Source organism: Cebus imitator, unplaced genomic scaffold (assembly GCF_001604975.1).
Source record: "Cebus imitator isolate Cc_AM_T3 unplaced genomic scaffold, Cebus_imitator-1.0 Scaffold186, whole genome shotgun sequence".
In the NCBI taxonomy this organism is placed as follows: domain Eukaryota; kingdom Metazoa; phylum Chordata; class Mammalia; order Primates; family Cebidae; genus Cebus; species Cebus imitator.
In genome coordinates this window covers 2,872,446-2,888,674 of record NW_016107501.1, presented here as the reverse complement: position 1 = coordinate 2,888,674, position 16,229 = coordinate 2,872,446, and the positions used below count along the sequence as shown (strand labels likewise).

Genomic DNA, 16,229 nt, shown 5'->3' with positions numbered 1-16,229 from the left:
ACTATAAATGGCAATGCTGCCATTATTCACAGAGATTTTTAAACTATATTCAGTAATTGGTAGATCAGACTGACGAAAGGGTGACAGGTGCATGAATGTTCATTTTATAACCTTTTTCTTTATTGAAAGTAGAATTTTAAGAGGCTATTTACTAAAAAAAAATCTCTGAAATATTGACATAGCCAGCACATTTCATTAAAAAGCCAGCTACAAACTTAATGCCGATGTAGAGTCTGATTGAAATTATGTTCTTTCTTCTACTTGGAATACTCTATCTTTTCCTCTTCACCTAGCTAAATTATACTCATCTGAGTTCTCAGTTTCATCAGAGAAGCCTTTTCAAGGTCTTGGATTTGGTTTAGTACTCAAGTTTAACTGGGGCGAGGGGACACAGGGGCTCAGCTCCCTCCCCTACAATCACCAAAGCTGTAACCAGGGGACAGGTCGGGTAGCAGGGGCTCAGCTCCCACCCCGTCATTGCTGAAGATATAAAGGAGGATGGGAGCAGAGCTGTGGGGGTGTTCTAAAGATGCTCCCAGTTTCCCCGATCCCATGTGCCCAGGTCTTTGGCCTCTCTTGCCCCAGGAATGGGGGAAGGGGTCGTGGAGGTGCAGTGAGCTTACCATTAAAGTGAATATCGTGGACCCAAAGAGGTTTGCAGAGAGCAATTTATTAGGCAGAGAAAGAAAAAGAGAAGGAGAGAGAGCTCCCATGCTGCCGTGGGAGGGGATCCAAGGGCGGAATCCCCAAAGGTAAGGCCCAGTGGGCTTTTAACCCAGGAGTTATTCCTGCCCCATGCATGTTCTTGTTCAATGACAGGAGTTCTTCCAAACTTCTGCTGGAGTAATTGATCTTCAGCTCTGATACTGGATTGGCTGCTTGCTCCGCAACTGGAGGCCCTTCCTCCCAGAGTTTTCTAGAGCTTTTTAAACAAAGGAGCTCACTTGGAATTTCTGCTCATTCCAACCCTTGGGAAAGTCAAAGAGCACTAGATTTCCAGATGGGGAGGTGGATGGAAGCTTGGCACTGGGAATTTCCTGCCTTTGAAACCACACGCCTTGTGGACTCGGTTTTCCTTAACACAGTCCCTCACAAATACTTGCTTTCATCACACCCTGTAATACTTCAATAACGACGCTCAATGAACTTGTGGTTATTTGTTTAACGTATTTTTCCGATAGATCAAAAACATGAAGCCAGAAGCATGTCATTCTTTTTCTCTACAGTTCTAACACAGTACTAGCCTTATCATACTAGTGACGGATTATTAATTGTATATGTAAAAGAGGGAAGGAAGAAAAGGAGGGATGTATTCTCTATTAGCTTTGCTGAATGGGGGCTCCAGAGAATATGCTGGCATTACTTTGAGACCTTTGGGGATTCTAGCGTATTGGAAGAGTAGGAGTGTTGCTGGAAATGCAGACGCCTAATGCTCTTTCAGGAAGCTGACACCAGACAGAAGAAATGATGCCTGCTATATTATGACAGGACTTACTGAAGAGCCACTATGAGATGCCACTTAATATACATCCATAAATGATTGGGTTAAGGGAGGTCACTTTGGAGGGGGCAGAGTCCCTGAAATAAATACAAGTATACAAAGTAGTAAAATAAATAAATAAATAAATAAATAAATAAGGATTATTACTGTCCCATTCATCCAAATTTTTAAACCCAGGCATAAGCACACATAGACTACAATATAAAACACAACAGTCATTTGCAGTACTCAGGGCATAAAGTCGTTGCCATCCAGATTACCATGATTTTTTTTGTGTGTGCGACATGAGAAGAGCCTTTGGATATACAGAAACTAACTTCAGAATTGGCTATGTCACAAGTGGTTAGAAAGTAAAGCCTCAAACAAACAAAAACTGCTGAGCTTAATAAAAGCACAGAAACTACAGAAGATGGGGAGAGGCACATCTGCTCCAGAAGGAATTTTCAATGAACAGCAAGAAAAAGAAAAAAGCTTTACCCTGAAGATTTTTAAACCTGGCAGAGAATAAACACAACCATTAGCCAAGTTCACAGCTGTAACCTTGGGGAGCTGAACTGGAACACAGAACAGTTGCCACCTGCACAGCTGAAGAAAGACTAATAGCAGGAACTTAACATCAGATCGGTGATTTCTTGGCTGCAGAAAAGGTGGCATCTTTCATAAAGCAAGCTGTTTTCCTGCTTTTAGTGACTTCAATTCTACTGAAGATTGTTGTTTTATAATGGAGAAAAACCCTTACTGGCAACATTGCCTATATACTGATCTGTCATAAAAGAGTCTAACAGATGCTTGTGCCCAGTCTCCCCTGCGACAGAACATTCATTGTGGGTAATGTTTGCAGCACATTCTGCCTATGAGAAGCTACCAGTGATGCACTTCTTCCAAACAGCAAGCATTGTGTGCCAAATATCTGGCACATCTCTGAAGATTGTTAATCCACCACCTTTCATAAAGTAAAATTCACATTTAATAATTTACAGAATAAGGAACAAAAACAAGAAAATAAATTGTACACTTCTTTTCCTTGGCAAGCAACTAGATTGCAGTATTGCAATTAGACTTTTCCCCAATATTAATTTGTTATTTTTTTTTTTTTGAGAAAACAGTTGTCTTGTAGAAGTTACTGTATTCGTTTCTTGAAAAATTATTTCCCCATGAGTAAGTTTTGATTATATATTTTTGGCAAGAAACTGTTGGTGAACTGTCTGTTATTGTATTGCATTGTGAGGAATGTGACATCAGGTTACCCCGCTATTGTTGATGCCACGTTTAATCACTTGGTTAAATTGGTGACTGCGAGATTTACATATCTCTTTATTGTAAAGATACATTTCTCTTTGTGATAAGTAAGAAGGGTGTCATGAAAGGCACAGTTTAAACAATTGAGTATGGGGTTGAGACTGAGGTAGAGAGGTGTATTAGACAACTGTTATAATAATCCCTGAAAGAAATTATCAGAGTCTAAAAGGGTGGTGGTGAGGTGGAATTGGGTAGAGAGAAAGAATTCCAGAAATGTTAAAGTGGCTCAATCAACAGGACCTGGAGAGTGTCTAGATAAATGGGATAGGTCAAGATTTAAAGACTGTGGAAAGGAGTGTAGGCTAAGTACTAGGTTCGGGATTGCAAGATGAAAATAGAGGATTTCTTTTGGATCTTCTGAGTATGAGATTTTCTGAGGAATTTCAAATGTAAACATCAGATAGACATCTGAAAGTAAAGGTGACTAAAATTTAAGAGAGGTTACTGTACACACTATATATTTGCTTTACTTCCTTTTCTGTCTTTTCTGATAGATTCCATTTCATGTTAATGGGTAGTTTAGTCTGTTTTTGCAACTCACGTTTATATATATTTACAAAGTTTATATTAAATAGCTATGAAAAGAGAGCTCACTAATTTCCTTTGACAACCCATTGAACTAGCTCCATTTATTATAAAATTACCATTACAATGGAAATAGACTTTCAGTACCTGACACTTTTATTTTAAGTTCAGGGTTACATGGACAGGTTTCTTACACAAGTAAACTTGTGTCTTGGGGATTTGCTGTACAGATTATTTTATCACCCAGGTATTAAGCCTAGTACCCATTAGTTATTTTTCCTCATCCTGTCCTTCCACCCTTTGCTGGGCCCAATGTGTGTTATTCTCCCTTGTGTCCATGTGTTCTCATCATTTAGCTCCCACTTTTAAGTGAGAACGTGCAGTATTTGTTTTCTTTGTTCCTGTGTTAGTTTTCCTTTTTTGTTTAAGTCTTCTCAGCAAGACAGTTTACTTCTTTAGAAGGGTGTGGCGTATGGCTAGAACAATGGTGGCCACATACTTGAACAAGGGGAGAAGGGGTTCTTATGCCTGACAGGGGTTGTCCCTACTGCTTTGTCATCCCTTATTGGCTAGGGTTAGACCGCACAAGCTAGACTAATCCCGATTGGCTATTTTAAAAAGGGCAGGGGTCCAAGCTGGAATAGCAGAGTCAGTGTTTTGGCAGGAAGGTTATAGGCATGTTAGAGCAGGTAAATCAGATAGCCAGGGGTGATCAGGATGAGTCAGGATGGAGCCAGGGGCCAGAATAACAGATGTGAACTACTGATTAGAATTGGTGGAGAAGGTTGTTTACTGGAATTACAAGGAAATTAAACTTTAAAATAAGGAATTAAAGAATAGGAGAGTTGAACATACTGACATACTGATTCTTTGAAGAGAAACTTGGAGTTCACTATAACAATCCCCCATCTTGAATTTTTAGTTTTCTTTTCTCTTGAAATTTTCTTAACATGTATGGCTTAGTTGTTCTGTTTGATTTTCTAAAAGAAGTAATCTATCTGAATAGGGTGGTGGAGAGGTTGGGGATATTTTAGTAAGAGTTAGTGTCTAGTAAGACTAGTGTCTACTAGCCTCTGTGCAAGTCCTCGAATGCATGTTATAACACAACATGTAACAAGAAGCATAATTATCACAGTTGCTAGAGAGGTAAGAATTGAAGTTATAGTTTCTTTCCATTGACTGAATCACCTTTTGAGCCAATTTGAAATAGGATTATTGATGCCAGAATTTCTTAGCTAGCTTATTTGGTAAAGCAATAGGTCTTTGGAGGACTTTCATTATGCTCCCATTGGGAACAGCATTGTTTGGAATAAAGGTATAACATTGGGTTTTAATCATAACACAAACACTACCTTTCTCTGGTAATATTACATCTAGAGCTATTCTATTTTCTTAGGCCATTTGGCTAGTGGATCCTAATTGTTTAGCTATTCCTTGACAGTAGTTTTAGTATAGTTAATAAACCACTGTTAGTTTTCTAAGGATAATGTCCTCCAGCTCCATTTATGTACCTGCAAAGGACATGATCTCGTTTTTTTTATGGTGGCCTAATATTCTATCATGTGTATGTACCACAGTTTCTCTCTCCAGTGCATCACTGATAAGTGCTTAGATTAATTCCATGTCTTTGCTATTGTGAATAGTGCTGAAATGAACATAGGCATGCTTGTTACCTGACACTTTAAATGTTTGGTTGTGTTTCTACCACTTCATTATCTTCTTAGATAAAGCTATGCATACATGTTTATCACATTTTACACAAATAGAAAAATGTGCTGTTCTTATTGACATCTGCATTGCAAGAATCAAAATCAAATGGGCATTTTATCTATTGTCTTATATCTCTTATTCGGTGGATGTTTCACAAAGTTAATTCTAACAAAATGGCAAAACTTCTAAAAGATATGATTCATTTTATGTAAACAAAGCTTGGAAAACACAACTGAGGAAAGATGTTTGTTTTCTGATAGCAGAGATAGTTCAAATGTGTTAATTATTATTAATTTTGGGACTTAAATTGCAACCTAATCCATGAGCTATTAAAACTCAGAACTTGTGTACTTAGAAACTTGCAATTAAATAGGGGCCTTTTTGTTTTATTTGTACAATTTTCATCCCAATTAATTTATTCTAGGGTCCTATGATTTAATATTCTTTTAACTTCAGAATTAAGTGTTCTGTGTTGTTCAACAAATTTGTAATCTCACTAAAAGTATAAATCTGGAATTTTACTATTTGTAGAAACAGTTTAATCGCATTGTATATGTTGAAGTAGTTTGGAGTAACCTATTGACCACTTAACATTATCTTATTTAATTGTCATTACAATTTTTTCAGATAAGCAGTGTAATCCTATATCAAAGACAAAGAAATTGAGACATACGAGGTCGCAGTAACTTACACAATTGCATAAAAACAGTCAATCAGTAAGAAACAAAACAAAGCAAACCTCCGTAGGTCTGCCTCAATTTAAAGCCTGGACTATTCCAATTCCACCAACTGTCTTTAGTATGCTCTACCTTAAGAAATTTACTTATCAGATGGGTCCTGTGATATGTGTTTGGACACATATCCAACAGCCAACTCTCCTCAGAAATCTCTAAGACAGTCCTACTTGTAGGGTAATGTCACATTCAGCTTTCTACTAATAGTTAATCTCAGTCTTGTGCTTTATCATTAATGTTCCTCTGATTTTTACATTCCGCGTTAGACTACGCATCAAAATAATATGTAGAGCTTTAAAAAAAAATAGATGTTCCTTTCTCACTTGTAACTATATAAGGTGTGTGTGTGTGTGTGTGTGTGTGTGTGTGTGTGTGTGTGTATCTTATATATAAGTAAGATATTTTTCTTATACTAAAACATATCACATTTGTTTTAATGTAAGGATAGTGTCTTGAAGTACTTAGTAATAAAATTACTTAATTTCTCAAATTTGAGCCATATTTCACTACATTTGGGCAACATTTGTGCTTAAGGAAGATATACTCTGTTTGGTTCATTAGGTTGTATCTTCCTCTTTGTAGTTTTCATCTGTGAGATCTCCAGTTGCAGGTGTTGTGCAAACTTCTTGTCATCTCCAATGTCTGTTGCTACCCTGGAACCTACGAGCTTCCAGTATCAGATAGGTCAGTGGTAGATTAAGATTGAATGGGAGAGGGTCTTAAAACCAATAGACTAAGAGCATAGATTTTTCTCATTTATCCCCAAGTTTAAGCAACTATCTTAAGTAGCTGGCTTATGCTACAGTCAACGGATATAATGTATAATATATTTGGAGTTATTTATTATTATTAATACAACCCTATAAGAAGTAGGAAAGAATGAAAAGAAAAAGAAGAATGTACTTATCAATAATTTATTGATGATCTCAACAGAAGTTGACAAAAATTCCACCATCAGTTGGGAAGAGGTTTGTTAGGAAATTTAGAGAAATGCAGGGGTCTAGTTAAGATGATTATGAAGGTATAATTTTTTTTTTTTTGGCAAGCACATGATTTATAAATGTCAGTTTCACTCTATATTATCAAGAACATAATTAATATTTGTATTAATATTCATTCAAGTAACACCCCGTATCTCTGTATCTAGTTAAGTTAGAAAGTAACTATTGTCTCACATCCAGAATAATTTCAGTTTACAGATATTAGTAGCTACTAAATTATGTTCTCATTGTAAAATAATGATACATAAGAAACATGCATGAGAAAACGTAAAAGAAGAATAAGGAAGCCAAGGTAATAGTTTGTTAAGTAAATTCTTATCATTTTAGTTTGGAATTTAAATATAAATGCTTAAAAATCTGACCGTTCCCTCAGCTCTATGATTAGCCACTCTATTTTCCTCCTAAGTCAGCAGATGCTTGTGTCTCAAACAGGAGGCCCCTGCTTGTAAAAAGTGCCAGAAAGACAGAACACTAGGTCGTCCATGTTCCCCACTAAACATGACTTTATTTCGCTTGTTTCCAAATGAGGCAAAGTGGGAAGTAACTATGGAATAATAGATTGGATTTATGGGCATATGGTAGTGGTCTATAAATCATTATAAATCACTTGTCTCTTCATAAAGCCAATATGTTAGGTAGAAATGAGCTATGGACGGGGTTACATAGGAAAATCTTTTCAAGTTACGTGCAGTAAGAAAGTCAAGCAGTTGATCTTTCACAGTGGCATGGAATTCTGGCTGAAAGAAATGAGGGCTTCTTTTTTGCCTCAGTATTTTCTTGCAAAACAGGGAGATATCATTCCAATTTGTTGCAGTAGGCAAAATTAAATTGGTAAGAATTATTTCTTGGACTGTGTTTCTATTTTATCTGCTACTGAATCATTTAATTGTAGAAAGTTTATTTTATATTTAATCAGATTTTAGCTCCTAGATTATTGGGCTTTAAACTTTTAAGAGTTCTTATTTTTTCCCCTTATTAAAAACTGTGGCATGTTACCAGCACACTACATAAAAGAGGGCCACAGCAGTGCTCTCCCTGGAAGATTTTATTTGAAGCAAGTGGTAGGCATAATAAAATGTTTCCACAAGCTTAGAAAAGTTTCAGCAATACACAGAACAAGTTTACCGTGATTGTGCATCTGGATTCAGTTATGGTACCCTCCAACTAAAGGCATTCTCTCCACCTTAAAAAACTATACTTCAATGACTATTGCTCAGTTACCATACAAATAGAGAAGATGTTTTTTTCTTCCCTTTTGTCATTATAGAATTACTTGATGAATGCTGTAATACATAGCATTTAGCAAATTTGAAGGATTTTTTTTACATGTTTACTAACAGTTCCTTTTAGTCTCCGGGTAGAATCTACTCAGTTACATCTCTTTCAATCCTATTCATTATTGACAGCCAGATTTCTGGCTGGTGACTATGCTGCCTCTCCCATTGTTATTATGATGGAAAGCCTGTGGTTAGGTGATAGAGGGGGTTAGCTGTGAAATGTAACCCAGTACAGGACACTTAGTTTGTTAGATGTGCTGCTTTGGTCTTTTGACAGTTGTTCTGGGAGTAAATAACATCTGCCATACAATTGGCTGGCAAAACTCATTTGTAGTACAATTAAACAGCCATCATTTTGTGAGAGCGTAAACAGGAAGATAAATAGTCCATGAATTAGCAAGTGCAACATCATTTGACAGCTTATAGCTAGACAGGCATAATATAGACTTTACATATATACAGGGTGTCTTGGCCAAGACAGCTAACAAAAGCAAAAGCAAAATCAGGATCTAGAATTTTCAAACTAGAGGGGAGAGTGTTTGAATTGCCTTTGCAATCTTACTTTTTCCGTATTTTGAGCCTCTTCCTTGATCTAGCATGGTGGCTGCTCTAGGTGATCTTCACCTTTAAGTTATATTTTAAAGGTTTTTATCTTTGGCATTTTCTTTTCTGGAATTGTTACTACCATTTTGTCTTTAGAGCTAGAACAGAAACCAGACATCAACCCAAGTTAGGTATTAGACAAAGGTATTTATCTTCCTCCCAGGTGTCTAGTGAAGTGCTTTAATTTATGAAGAGGTCAGAAAGGAAGAAAAAACTTATGGAAATGTATACTTTATTTTTGTGCTCTCTCCCAAATAGCTGAGAGGAGTGCCTCTGAATAACAGGTTATTTAATGAAAGCTTTCAATTCACTATCAATTCTGTTTTATAAAGAACTGATTATACAGTGAAGTAGTTCTATCCTTTGCTGCTGTTCCTTCCTCCCTTCTCTCCTTGCCTTTGGACTGGTTTGCTGGACACTAAGAGTGTTGCTTTCAGAAGGGCAAGAGAATAAAATGGATACAGTCTTTTTTTTTTTTTAATTTTACTTTAAGTTCTGGAGCACATGTACAGATCTTGCAGGATTGTTACATAGGTATACACCTGCCATGGTGGTTTGCTGCCTCCATCCCCATGTCACCTACATTAGGTATTTCTCCTAATGTCACCCCTCTCCAATCTCCCTACCCCCTGCTATCCCTTCCCTAGCCCCCTCCAACCCCCTAACAAATCCTACTGTGTGATGTTCCCCTCCCTGTGTCCATTTGTTTTCATTGTGCTACACCCACTTATGAGTGAGAACATGTGGCATTTGGTTTTCTGTTCTTGTGTCAGTTTGCTGAGAATGATGGTTTCCAGATTCATCCATGTCCCTGCAAAGGACGTGAACTCAATAGATACGATCTCTTCAGAGTATGGTTAGGAAGGAACAGTAAGCCAATTGTCCATGAATTTTGTAACCATATTGTCTCTATACATGGTTACTGAGCTCCATTTAAATGTAGTTACACAAATCTTTATATCACTAAGTGTTTTGCAAGTGAGAAGAGGAACTATTTTATTTATAGAATAGAATATAGTCGGTAGTCAATAAAAGTATATGTTGAATAAAATAAATAAGTTAAATAATTTATTACAAGTTGCTTGAAATACTATTACTGCATTGAAGATGAGATCTATGAAATTTAATGATTGTTAGCAATTAAATAAAACTATTTTATTTTCATTGTTAGGCTTTCCATCTCATGTATCACTACTGTTGATACTTATTGAGTGAGCACTTCTGCCTAATGTGTTATATAAATATTCCATTAATCTATGCAAAGATTTATTGTTTTAATTTTGTTTCAGATAAAAATGTTATATTTTCAATTTCCATTATTAGTATTGATCAGATTGAGCTGCTCTATGCTGCAGTAACCAATAGTCTTAAAGATTCACTGGCTTCATAGAATTAAGTTTGTTTTCTGTTTATGATCAATTTCTATTGTAAGATATTTGAGGGTTTGGTTCACTTAGACTTTCGGAAAGTGGGTGGAGAATGACACCACCACCTCGCACTATGTCATCTAGAGCATAAAAACCCAAAACCACAGTTTGTAGGGGAGGAGTGAAAGAGCTGGAGTGTCATGAGCCAGATTTTTTATGCTTTGGCTGCAAAATGGCCCAGGTGACTTCCACTCACAGCCCATTGACCAAAAACCTGCCATACAGCTCTGACTAATTTCAGGGGTGGGGAAGGTGGTGATGAAACAGATGGAATGTGATGAGCACCGCTCCCCCGATACACTAAGCAAAGTATGTGCCTTCTGAAACCAGATTAGAAAACACAGTTGACATTGCTTAACAAAAATTGAAATTCTAAATTCAGAAGTTTACACTACAGTAGAACTTGAAACACATCAAAAGACATTATAGAAGAAAAATTAACATACATTATCACAAAGTAGAATTTATCAAGATTGTTTCAACATTTGAAATTGATCAATATGATCCACCAAAGAATAGAATAACAAAGAATAATCACAGTGCCATACTAATAAATCTATGAAAAGCATCTGAAAAAGTGTTAACAGTATCTTAATGATTAAAAATTGTTAGCAAACAACCACATCAAAAAGTGGGTGAAGGATATGAGCAGACACTTCTCTAAAAAAGACACTTATGTGGCCAGCAAACATGAAGGAAAGCTCATCAACACGGGTCATTAGAGAAATGCAAATCAAAACCACAATGAGATACCATCTCACTCCAGTTAGAATAGCGATCTTTAAAAAGGAAACCACAGATACTGGAGAGAATATGGAGAAATAACACTTTTACATTTTTGGTGGGGGTATAAATTAGTTCAACCATTCTGGAAGACAATGTGGCAATTCCTTAAGGATCTAGAACCATTAATAATATTTGACCTGCCAATCTCATTACAGGGCTTATAGCTAAAGTATTATAAATCATTTTACTATAAAGACACATGCACAAGTATGTTTATTGTGGTACTGTTCACAATAGCAAAGACTTGGAACCATCTCAAATGCCCATCAATGATACGCTGGATAAAGAAAATGTGGCACATATACACCACAGAATAATATGCAGCCATTAAAAAGGATGAGTTCATGTCCTTTGCAGGGACATGGATGAAGCTCGAAACCAGCATTCTCAGCAAACTAACGCAGGAACAGAAAACCAAACACCGGATGTTCTCACTTACAAGTGGATGTTGAACAATAAGAGCACATGGACACAGGGAGGGGAACATTACACATGGAAGCCTGTTTTGGGGGGTGAGGAGTTAGGAGAGGAATAGCATTAGGAGAAATACCTAATGTAGATGATGGGCTGACAGGTGCAGCAAACCACCATGGCATGTGTATACCTTGGTAACAAACCTACGCATTCTGCACATGTAACCCAGAACTTAAAGTATAATTTTAAACAAATAATAAAAATAAATTGTTAGCAAATTATAACTAGAAGGCAACTTCCTCAACTTGATGAAGGGAATCTACAAAAATAACAACTGACATCACATTTAATAAAAAAATATTAAATGCTTTAACCCAAGATTGGTAAAAATATAGATATGCCCTCTTTTACTACTTATATTTAACACCATGCTATAAGAAGAGTCATGATCAGCACATGAAGGCAATAAAAAATTACAAAAGAAATAAAGTTTGGAAAGTAAAAGCAAAAATGTTTTTATTTGCAGACAATATGATTATGTGAAAAAACCTAGATGCCAAAAAACACTAAAACATAAATTTGGTAAGGTTGCAAGATACAAAATCAATGTACAAATGTCCTTTGCATTCCTGCATACTAGCAAAAAATAGTTGGAACATAAAATTCTAAAAAGATGCCATCAAGAACATAATACTGTACTTAGGCATAAAATCTAAAATATCTACAAAATCTATACAGTGAACACTACAAAAAATGGTAAATGCAATTAAAGATCTAACAATGAGATATACCAAGTTCATGAATTAGAAGACTTGATTTTATGAAGATTTGTCTGTCATTGAATTCACCTGTAAACTCAAGGCAATTTGACTTGAAATTCTAACACTATTTTGAAAATTGTTTCTGAAGTTTATAGAAATGCAAAAAACTTAGAATAGCCACAGACTTGAATAACAGAACAAGGTTGTATTACTTTAACTGCACAAATTTTAACTACAAAGTAACAGCACCTGATATAAATAGACAATAGGATCAATAGAACAAAACAGAGATTCCATACATGGGCAAGAAACCAAGGTAATTCAATTAAGAAAGGAAAAGAGTTTCAATAGCTAGCGCTGGAATAACTGGTATCCAAATGTAAAGACCAAAACTATATTTCTAAAACAAAACATAAGAATACTTTTATGAATTTGGAGTAGGTAAAGACATTTTAGAAAAGATACAAAAAATACCATAGAAAAGTGATAACATGGATTCCACTCAAAATAAATACTTCTATTCATCAAACACATTGTTAAAACAATGAAAAGTCAAGACACATTTGAAGAAATATTTGCAGTATGTATTTTGAAGTATTTGTAATCGGTATATGAAAATTACCACAATATATGAAAACTTACTTTTTCAATAGTAAGTCAGATAATCCCAAATAAATTTATAAGAAATTTTGTAAAGGAAGGTATACAAATCTCAGTAAGTCCATAAATATGTCTTCAATATAAATAGTATCAAGAAAATGCAATTTATTCCCCACTATAAGATACTTTCCCATACCAACTACAGTGTCTGAAATTCAAAAGACTGACAGCCATAAATTATGATGATGGTGTATAACAATACTTCAGTGGTTGTGAGTAATAGAAAATAGACCAACCACTCTGGGCAATTCTTTATCAGTTTCTTAAGATAAACATACGTCTAAATTTTGGGGTGGAGAGTTCTGTGGATGTCTACTAAGTCCACTTGGTCTAGAGCTGAGTTCAAGTCTTGAATATTGTTAATTGTCTGTCTCATTGATCTGTCTAATATTGACAATGGGGTGTTAAATTCTCCCATTATTATTTTGTGTGAGTCTGAGTCTCTTTGTAGGTCTCTAAGAACTTGCTTTATGAATCTGGGTGCTCCTGTATTGAGTGCATATATACTTAGGATAGTTAGCTCTTCTTGTTGCATTGATCCCTTTACCATTATGTAATGCCCTTCTTTGTCTCTTTTGATCTTTGTTGGTTTAAAGATTGTTTTATCAGAGATTAGGTTTGCAACCCCCGGTTTGTTTCTTTTTCTTTTTTCATTTTTGCTTCCCATTTGCTTGGTAAATATTTTCCATCCCTTTATTTTGAGCTTATGTGTGTCCTTGCACATGAGATGGGTCTACTGAATACAATATACTGATGCGTCTTGATTCCTCATCCAATTTGCTAGTCTCTGTCTTCTAATTTGGGCATTAGCCTGTTACATTTAAGGTTAATATTGTTATATGTGAATTTGATCCTGTCATTTGATGCTAATTGGTTATTTTGGTATGTTTTTGCAGTGACATGGTTGTTCCTTTCCATGCTTAATACTTCCTTCAGGAGCTCTTGTAAGGCAGGCCTGGTGGTGGCAAAATCTCTCAGCATTAAGGGTTGTTGCATTGCAAAAATATTATTTTGAGTGAATGAAGCCAGAATGAATACACTTTCTATGACTCTATTCATATGAAATTCAAAAGAAGATAAAACATATATATTGATTGAAGTCAGTACAGTGGTTGCCTGTCTGTCATATTTTGATCAGGATTAACTGTAGGAGTGAATACATTCTTTTTTTTTTTTTTTTTTGACGTGAAGTCTCGCTCTTGTTACCCAGGCTGGAGTGCAATGGCGTGATCTCGGCTCGCTGCAACCTCCGCCTCCTGGGTTCAGGCAATTCTCCTGCCTCAGCCTCCTGAGTAGCTGGGATTACAGGTACGCGCCACCATGCCCAGCTCATTTTTTGTATTTTTAGTAGAGATGGGATTTCACCATGTTGACCAGGATGGTCTCGATCTCTTAACCTCGTGATCCACCCGCGTCGGCCTCCCAAAGTGCTGGGATTACAGGCGTGAGCCACCGCGCCCGGCATGAATACATTCTTTAAAGCTCATTGAACTGAACTCAAAAGATCTATGCATTTCACTGTATATAAATCTTATTTGAATAAAGACACTAATATAGGAAATGTGTCTATCTATATCTATATGTATACATCTATACTTACCTCAAATACTGTTTATTTTTCTTTTTCTTTAAAAAAAAGTGTAATAGAGTAAATGGTTTGCTGGCAAACAGAAAAACAAAACAAGCAAACAAACAAACAAAAACCCAAAAACATCCCTGGGCATTTTTGAGATTAATGACAAGCACAATAAACTGTTAAAACAACAATAACAACATGACATGAAGGATAAAAGTAATATTACATCACAATCTACTGGTGCAACTGTCAATATGAGAACCATTTCTTTGGTTAATTTCTGTGTTAATTTTTACATTACTAATCATTGTACTGCTATAGCTAAGTCAACTATATATCAGTTTACGTAGTATTGCTCAAAAGATGTAAAAATAACAAGCTCTATGATTACCTAAAAGCAAGCTTTTTTTAAAATAAAGGAAGAAAGCAATACGTTCCAAATGAATGGCACAGGGCAAACCACACATAGCAAACATATTTAGACAGAGTATCAGGTTCCCATCAATTTCTCTGATAAAGCTAAAATGCTTGAGGAAGGTATTGAGAAAACCCTCCCTCCCTGTAAACTTTTAGCTTCTACATGGTTGTGTCAGATGTTACCATTGGTATAAAGGATAAATGCTTTCAGGCAAAAGTAAAAATCTGTCTACAAAGCAATATAGCACAATCTGTAGTGACTTTTGTAGAAAGCTGTCTTCTCTAGTGGTAATGTTATTTAGTACATAACCAGAATAGACTAAATTGAAACAATATTTCTGATACAGTAGCAATCTTTTCATATACTCTTATTAAATATTACAAAATTCCCCAAAATACATAAATATTCCTTGTACCATGCATTATGCACAAGGAATAATTCCTTGGGGCTGCCTGATAAAGTTGTGGCTACTATTTCAACAATTAAACATTGTGCCTCAAAAGTTCTGCCATCTATACATAGTAAATGGGCACAATGGTGAGGGCTCCTGAAAGATGGCAAGCTACCTCTAAAGTGAAATGCTTGTTTGTGGTGGAGTGTCTCCAAATTAAAGAGTGGGGAATATAACTTTCAACAGTGAAGTCAAAATGGATGTAAGTAAGATTGAGGAATTTCTTGAGTAAGTCTTATGCCCTCCCAAGTACTTAAAGCTGTCACCAAAACACGCAGAAGCAAATATTGCTAAAATGGACATCATTGCCAAATTCTCTGCATATATCAAGAATTCAAGGCCAGAGGCAAATGAAGCAGGGAGACATTTCTCCTGAAAACCCTGCCAAAATTGGATGAATATCTGAATTCTCCTCTCAGTGATGAAATTGATGAAAATAGTATGGAGGACATTAAGTTTCTACCCATAAATTTCTGAATGGCAATGAAAGGGCATTAGCTGATTGCAACCTGCTGGCCAAACTGCATATTATCAAGGTGGCAGCCAAAAAATATCACAACTTTGATATTCCAAAAGAAATGACTGGCATCTGGAGATACCTAATTAATGCATACTATAGGGACGAGTTCACCAATACCTGTCCCATTGATAACGAGGTTGAAATAGCATATAATGATGTAGCCAAAAGACTCACCAAGTAAAATTGTGTTTATCAAAGAGATGTCTTCATGTCTTCCCTTAAAAAAGTGCTTTTCCTAACAGGCTACTCCTCTTCTTCTAGAGTGGAAATTGTATTTGCATGAACATGGAGTTATTAAAGATTAGAATCAAGGATAGACAAGTATAGTAATTATCTTAAAATATATACTCCTAAGCAGTATTATTTTAAAATCCTTTCATTCCTCTAAATGTTTGAGGAAGGCAGGTCTATTGTGATTTTGATAATGACAGAATTATTTTTCTCTCTAGAAAGACAGATAATACTTTACCAGGGAAGTTAGTCAAATGAAATGGAAATTGGTAAAAGGTCAGAAACTAGCTAGTAAAATGGATGATCCAACAACATGCTTTAACCCTACTGTATGT

General features: G+C 35.8%; 1 pseudogene; it reads left to right on the top strand.

Moving 5' to 3' along the window:
- Window positions 1-498: 498 nt before the first annotated feature.
- On the top strand, window positions 499-15,844 carry LOC108316265 (annotated as a pseudogene).
- The last annotated feature ends 385 nt before the right edge of the window (window positions 15,845-16,229 follow it).